This window comes from Thermobia domestica, chromosome 3, assembly GCF_964235325.1.
Source record: "Thermobia domestica chromosome 3, izTheDome1.hap1.1, whole genome shotgun sequence".
Taxonomy (NCBI): Eukaryota; Metazoa; Arthropoda; class Insecta; order Zygentoma; family Lepismatidae; genus Thermobia; species Thermobia domestica.
Genome location: NC_137456.1, coordinates 334858650 through 334867382, shown reverse-complemented (window position 1 = coordinate 334867382; position 8733 = coordinate 334858650).

Sequence of the window (8733 nt, the reverse complement as noted above, 5' to 3'; positions counted from 1 at the left end):
GAACGTTCATTTTAACCTGTCCCTTATCTGGTTATGGTCTTTGTTTTAAACAAAGAATCCGAAAAAAAGCAAATTTAGTCAGCATTCTCATTCACTTGAATGTTGAAAGTCATCCAGATGCTTGCTTACAAATAGCAAACACTACAGCAAAACATGGCATTTGCGTTCAACGAAAGAAGTCTTCGTACGCTACTTATTATAATTCGTACACTAAGTAATTAACTTTCATTGATTATGGCGACAGAACAAATGCATAGCATGCATAAAATAATTTGGTATTATTACTATTATTTTCAAAGAATCTTAATATCGAGCCGTCTTGTTTAATATACAGTAAAAGAGGAGAACAAAAGTTTTTATCAGGTCCTATTTCTGCAATAGTCATTCTCTCTGTTGTTCGTACCCAGATCGCTTGATACTTAATACTACCTACACCTAGTACTTGCTACCGATAATGATTCTCCCTCTAGACTACCTTCTGTATTTGTCTCTAGTATGTTTTCTTCCTTACGCTCTTAGCCGTTGGCAACTCTGTAGAAACCTTCTGCTATGACTTAACTAGCGATACTAGCGAATTCCAAGGAAAAGGATTTCAGCGTTTGGTGGACCTATATTAGTAACTAAAGCCTGGGAAAATGTAGTAAAAATCAGTGATCTTTTAAAATAAATCGTTCAGAACTATTTTGTTTTAAATGATTTTAACTGTGCCCTAATCCCAAAAATACTACTTCTAGAGAAATTCCGAAGCTTATCAATGCCAGTGCTACAATCTTCTGATTACTAACCATCAGGTAAGATACCGAGATGATACAACTTGGTCGCGGCAGTAATGCTTTTTTATGTAAAAGTGGTAGTTAGTCACGTGGCCAGGTTGTTTCATCCCGTTTTCTAATGTTTAGTAATCAGAGACATATGAGGAAAAGGAATTTGGTATTTTCCTTGTTTCAGTGCGGTTCAAATTTTTCTGTTGTGCTAGTGCTACGAGTGCTGAACTTTTGACATTGTGTATTATATACCTTGGTGTTTTTGTATCTGTGCCTTGTGTTCCCTTGTCCGTTTTTTGTGTAGTGTTCTTATCTATTATTTCTATCCTTGTTTTCCGCCTTGATGGCGGCAACATCCGACGGTTCTGAGCCTAACCAGGCCACTTTGACGACGACAACTTCTACTTCTTCTAATGCTATGGTGATCGATTCTACCGAAACTCATTCAACCTCTGCACCTACTGTTTCTAATAATGTTTATGCTGCTCATCATTTGGGCCCTTATATTGTTCATGTTACGGATTCCGGCAGTATTGGTAGACAGCATCCTATGAAATTGGGTCGCTTATTACATACACATGGTGTTGCAGATGTCTTGGATTTAAAACAAGTAGGTCGTAGCTTACTTAAAGTTTATTTTCGTACTGGTTCTGCAGCGAACCAATTCCTTACAAATCCGTTATTACAGGCAAACAACTGGAAAGCCTATGTGCCTAATTATCAAGTTTCCCGCAAGGGAGTTATCCGCAATGTGGACCCGTCTCTTAGTGAAGCCGATCTTCTGTCCCATATCAAAAGTTCCGCTAAAATCACGCATGTGAGGCGTATATTTCGTACCACTTCTTCTCCTGTTCCGAGTTCTCACCCTTCCTCTACAGCGGTCGAAGAGGCTCCATCCGCCACGATTCCTCCCCGTTCCCCGTCTACACCCTCTTCTTCATCTCCGAAAACGCCTACTGGCACAGTTGTTTTAACCTTCAATACCAATATTCTGCCCGACTCTTGTACTCTTTTTTACATGCGCCTTCCAGTGGCCACTTATATACCCCAACTGAAACAATGTTACAAATGCTTCTATTTTGGTCATTATTCACAAAATTGTAAAGGGCGCCCCCATTGCGCCAATTGTGGCTTAGAAGGGCATGCCTCATCTGTCTGCAAAGCTCAACCTCACTGTCTCCATTGTTCTGGTGCGCATGTTGCCACATCCCGTACCTGTCCCGAACGGACCTTTCAAATCCAAATCAATCAGTTAATGGCCCTGGAAAACCTCTCTTTTCACGAAGCCAAACGTCGCGTGCATACTACCTCACCCTCTTCTGTTCCTTCGCCTCAACCCCCTACACATTCCTCAAATTCTCCTCCCCCTCCCCCTCGCCGCACGTTATCCTTTGCAGATACTGCCAAACTACCTCCTCCCGTTTTTACCGTTGGATCTACTTCTCCTGATACACCCCGAAAGAAACGCTCTTTTGCTCATGTCCCTTCTAATCCTTCAAAGGATCGGGTCCAACCTGTTTCACGGCCTTCGTCACCCGCGCACACTTCTTTTAAATCAGATGTTACTCTACCTTCACCTTTTCGAGTCTCCTCTTATTCTTATTCTTCTTCTACTAAATTGAGTGGTATACAACCCCATTTCTCTAGTGCTCTTAAGACTATTCTTCAAGTTCTGGAAACACGTCCGACACAGTTTACTTCTCATGAATTGAATACCTGTTTACAAGTCCTCAAATCCCTACCTTCACTCTCATTATGCAACCCTTAACTGTATCCTTTCCCTCCATACTCCAATGGAACTTGCGTAGTTGTACTCACAAGATTTGTGCTCTCCAAAAACGCTGTTCCTACTTTCACCCTGATATTATATTCCTACAGGAAACATGGCTCAAAACTCCTTCCCCCCGTCTCCTATCTAATTATCATTGGCTTCATGAAATTCGTGCTGATGGCTACGGCGGTAGTTCCATCGGAATCCGTAACTCGCTTCCGTATTTTCTTCTTCCCTCTCCCTTTAAACACTCCGAGATACATTGTCAGGCCATTCGAGTTGGCTCTGTCACCTTCATTAATATGTATGTACCTCCTCATCTTCATCTGTTAGCTTCTGATTGGACCTCTCTTTTTCAATCTTTACCCTCTCCGTGGTACCTTGGTGGAGACCTTAATTGTAATCATTCCTTCTGGGGGGCTACATTCGCTAATACGGCTGGTAATGAATTTTATGATGCTTACTTTCATTCTTCTTGTTATCTTCTAAATGATGGCACCCCTACTCGTATTCCCCGTCCTTCTGAATCTCCTTCTGCTCCTGATTTGTCTGTTTGCTCTCCTTCTCTCAGTCGACACCTCCGTTGGGAAGTCTTCGCTGACGCTTTCGGCAGTGATCATTTCCCACTTCTTATCCATGCCTCCTCCCCTCACCCTCCTTCTCCGTTTTTGTCATCGGCTTTCCCTCCCTCTCCTCCCTCCTTTACTCGCCTATCTACCTCTTTAGACTGGTCCAACTATCAATCCATCCTCCAACATTTACCATCTACACCGCCTTCTACCTCTTCTCACGATCAAGCAATCCATTTTCGCCATAAAATTGCTATAAGCACCCGTACATCACGCCTACACCCTTCTGTTACTCCTTCTCCTACTCGCCGTTCCGCTCCCCCGTGGTGGACCCCTGAATGTCAAAATTGGATAAATCACCGCTTCCATGCTCAGCAAACCTATCTCCGCACCCGCTCCACATCTAATTTTCTTCTTTACCAACGTGCCCAAGCTCTTGCGAAACGTCATCTCCGCCTCTCTCGTCGATTAGCCTGGGGACGCTTCTGTTCTACCCTTACTTCCGGCACTAAACCCTCTAAACTTTGGTCCTTTTACCGCTCACTTAATCGTCCGATTCGTTCTCTTACATCTGGGATACATATTTCTTCCTCATGGGTTTTCCAATTTCATGCCCAATTAGCCCCGGCTACGACTATGTTACCTCCCATTTGGTTTTCTCCTTTCTTTCAAGATCCTACTGTTACGCCACTGGATTCACCCTTTTCTCTACGTGAATTAACCATAGCCCTTTTAAAACCTAAATCTACCGCTCCCGGTAAAGATGGCGTCTCGTTTAGTCACCTTCAACATCTGCCTCCTCCCCTTCTATCCGAGCTTTTACATCTATATAATACCGTCTGGACCACAGAACATATTCCTCCCCACTGGAAGGAATATGTCGTTCTTCCCATCTTAAAGCCAAATAAAACCCCTGGGGTAGCTTATCATTACCGTCCTATAGCTCTTTCTTCCTGTTTTTTAAAAGTTTTTGAGCATCTTCTCAAAAATCGACTGCAATGGTTTGTGGAACATCATAATCTACTGTCCCAATATCAGTTTGGATTTCGTGTGGGGCGCTGCACTTACGACTGTCTCACTACTTTGGTTTCTGATATCTGGTTGGCTTTCACTCAACGTAAATCCCTATTTGCGGTGTTTTTAGACCTTGAACGTGCCTACGATACTGTTTCCTTTTATTCTCTTTTAGACGAACTCTGGCAACTAGGTCTTCCTCCTAAATTTATTCGTGTCATACATAATTTACTCATCAATCGTACTATTTACATCCGCATTGGTCATCAGTATACTTCTTCCAGACTTACTTCCCAAGGCCTTCCTCAAGGTTCTGTTTTAGCCCCCCTTTTATTCAATTTATATATCGCCCGGCAGATCCGTCATCTTGGTACTACTGTTCGTGTTCTGTGCTTTGCAGATGATATTGTCGTGTATACTACAGCCTCCTCTCCTTCCATCGCCTCAAACCTTCTTACTACGGCTCTCACATCCTTTGCCCTCTGGTGTGATAAATATAATTTTTCAGTTAATTGGACTAAAACTCATCTTGTGGAATTTACCCGGAAACGTTCTACTCCCCCTCTCCAATTAGTCATCCGTGGAGTTTCTATACCTCAGGTCACATCTGTTAAATATTTGGGCATGTACTTGGATTCCTCTTTACGTTGGACTCCTCATTTTCGATACCTACAAACTAAAACTGACCGTTATACTCATCTTCTACGAATGATCAGTAATTCCCGTTGGAGTGTTGACATTCGTCACCTTCTTACCCTATTCCGCCAAGTTTACCTCCCTATGATTACCTATGGCCTTTTCCTCCTTTCCCCGAAACCTGTCAAACGTATTAAATCCATCCAATCCCTCCAATACCGCACCCTTTGTCGTTCCCTCTTCCTCCCTCCCACTACTGCCGCCACAGCTCTCTTTACGGAAGCACGTGTTCCTCCCCTCATAATATATGTTAAATTCCTCAGTGATACCTTCTGTCTTTCTCGCTTCCCCAGTACCTCCACTGTTTTTCTACCCAAACTCCAATTATTGTCATACCTACATACCTCATCTCATCATCGTCCCTATCATTCCTCTCTTCCCTTTATTTATTACAGTTATACCGCTCTTTCCCCTCTCCTTCCCCTACTTTCCCGATCTCGGACTCCTTTGCCTTATTTGTATAATTATTTTCTTTCACCTTTAGATCTTAATATCGAACTTCCCCCTTACCCTCCCTCTTCGATTGGTCTCCGATACCCTAGCATTTATGTTTCTATTTTCCATTCCTGGCTTTCGCACTTCCCCTCCAACACCCACTATTTATATACAGATGGCTCTAAATCACGTGACTGTGTCGGTTCGGGTTTCTACGATTCTTTTCTCAATCAACATTTCAGTTACAAATTGCCCCCTTCTACTACTATCTTTCAAGCCGAAGCTTACTCTGTAGCTGCTGCCCTCCGCCATTCTCTGCACACTTCTTATGCTATAGTATGTCTCGTTACTGATTCCAAATCCCTTCTTTTCACATTGCAATCATACCCTTGGACTTCTACTACTGACCGTATTATTTTAGAGATCAAATCGTTGGTAGCTTTACGTACCACTCATGGCTATTCTACTTTCTTTTTACTAGTGAAAAGTCACGTGGGTGTCGTGGGCAATGAATCAGCGGACCGCGCTGCACGTGTTGGAAGTTTGTTTGGTCACCCGATATCTCTCAAACTCACCCCCTCCTCTTACCGCTCCCATTCCCTCTCTCGTCATATACAGCGTTGGCAACATTATAACTCCCAAAGTCCTACAGCTACTTGGTATTGGCATCACCCGTCACCCCTCCCCTCCCCTCCATGGTTTCTTTCCACCTCCCTCTCCACCTTTCAAATCCGTATCTTACTCCAACTCCGTCTTCATGTCGCACCTACTCCCGTTCGCCTCTATCGCCTACGTCAACGTCCCTCTCCCCGCTGTGACTGTGGGATGGACCTCGGTACAGGTAATCATTTGGTTTTTTCATGTTCTCTTTGCTCTCTCTATCGTTCCCAGTTCTACTCTCTCTTGTATGCAACTTATGGTTTGGGACCTTTCGATTTGGATACCATTCTATTTACGGCGCCGATTTCTCTTCTCAAATTTTTTCTCTTTTACATCTCTGCCAATCGCATGTTTTCCTGTAGTTCATAATGCTCTCCCTTGACAACCGCTTATCTTTTAACTTTTGAGAGTTTACCTCTCTGACCTCTTTGACTACATCTGTAAATTGCCACAAGGTCTTCTTCAAGACGGAGGCAACTCTGTGTGCCACATGTGGCGCAGTGTGAAGTGAAGTGAAGATATGAGGAGTTATGTGGGACTGGTCCAGGGATATTCCATACAGTGAATTTAGTCAGTCAGTGAATACCCAATTTTATAGCAGATTAATATTTGTTCTTTGTTAAAATATGAATTTCTAAGAAAATTAAGCATTCAGCATTTCTGAGAAAATTACATTGTAGGAATTATGCAGAACAGTAAATCAGTGGTGACGAATTTTTAACAGCATATTCTAACTAATGGCCCTCCTTCAAATCTAATCCGAAAACTAACAATATTAATTTAGTATCGACTACAGGGTAATAGCAGAATTTTCTAAAGATAATGTACTAAGAGGCATTCTTTTATTGATAAAGCAATCACTGAGACGTAAAAACGCTTTGGATCACGTAGCAAAATCATTAGATCAATCACCACTCCACATCCAAAAAGTGAAAACTTCCTAAATTACAACATTGTCGATCCTATGGACCAGCATTATGGAAGTGATCTGGAAATATTTAAATGTGAATACAAAATCCCCGCAAAACAATTAAGTCGTATGAAGACGAGAGAAACCCAATGTTGATTTTTTGATGAATTCAAATCCTTAGATCTTGTTGAAATTGTTGATAAGTTTACTGCTGTCCACAATAATAGAAAGATCCTCTTTTAAGTAGAGACATGAACCTATAAGTTATTTTCTTTACCTGTAAAAGTGCATTTCTCTGTTTCCACTTAAATCAACAAGCCACACTTGTTTTAAACGCCGTGATTAAATAACTACTTATATTAGAAATCAATTCTATTAATGTACCCTAGTTGTTTGAGGTAGTAGATTCTTACATTTTCACTGTAAAAGAGTAAAATCATGAACAACAAAGATGAAAACACACACACACACACACACACACACACACATATATATATATATATATATATATATATATATATATATATATATATATATATATATATTTAGGGTAACTTCGACAAATAACGCCAGTCGGGTAATAACGCCATTTAAAGCTTTCCACAATGCTAGCATAAACGCATGGTTCGTAAGGTGACCGCTTATGAGTGTGTGATAAACAGTGATGCCTATTGTCTTTGTAAGCACAAAGACTAGAGGCAAGCCAGGCGTCAGTAAAGAGAAACCGGTGAACAAATGTTGACGTGACAGCCGCGGAGCAGAGGAAACAGCTCGCAAATTTTTAGTATGTGAAACGAGGTAGGCGAATTGTTTGGGTAAAAGTGAGATTTTACTATTACTAAAGGTATGCGTTGATAGGGACGTACTTGCATAATATTATGATATAGATAAAATATGCAGGACCACTATTCTTGGTATAGAAATAATGACCAAAACAAAGTCTATTGTTTCTGGAAATAACGCCACTATCGCTTCTGGAAATAACGCCACTCCATCTAATCGCTAATCGAAACTAATACTAGTGTTAAAAGTTTGCATTTCTTTGTCGTAGTTGTAGAGCCGGAAAAGTCTAGTTTTATGCTTTCATGGCAAGACACTCGAATATCGTGTGAAGAAAGGCGGAGAATTTGAGTTATGGTAATCTAATGCGTTTCAAAAGAACTACGTGAACGAATTGTATACGATATTGGGAAATACACTTGATGCTATGAATCTTTTGTGACAATCCTGAACTTATTTGCAATGCAGATTAAATGCAGGACTATAACTAACATACAACAGTAGACTAACAATATTGGCACATAAAGTGAGCAAGCGAGTATTTAATGCCACACATGGCGAAAAAGGTGAAACTGTGAGTGTTAGTGCGTGCACTATTGTATCAGGTTCAAATTAGATCCCTCCGATGGTGTTATACAAGAGAAAGTATTAAAAAAATAGTTTAGTGATGATCTTCCTCCAGATAACACTTATGCAATGACACCTATACGCTGTGTTACAAAGGGAGAATTCCGTACATTTCTGGAACATTTCAACAGACATCGGATCCCTGGCCGAGCTCTGCTTATTGTAGACTGCCATCGCAATCATCTTGATATTACCATTTTAAATGCTGCTGAGACCATGTATATTAAACTGCTGTGCTTGCCTGCACATTGCACCCGTGAACTTGAACCACTCGACAAAAGCTTCTTCAAATTCGTTAAAACTGTAACTGCTCTGAAACAGTTGACAGTTATCGACGAACGCATCCCGGAATAACACTTGGGAAGCTACAGTTTCCAAAACTGTTTTCACAGCCATGATTCCGTTCAGCAACACCTCAGACCACAATTTTGGGCTTCAGCGTTACAGGGCATCCTTTTAACAAAAATGCTATACCCGATGTCGCTTTTTCTCCAAACGATGTCTCAG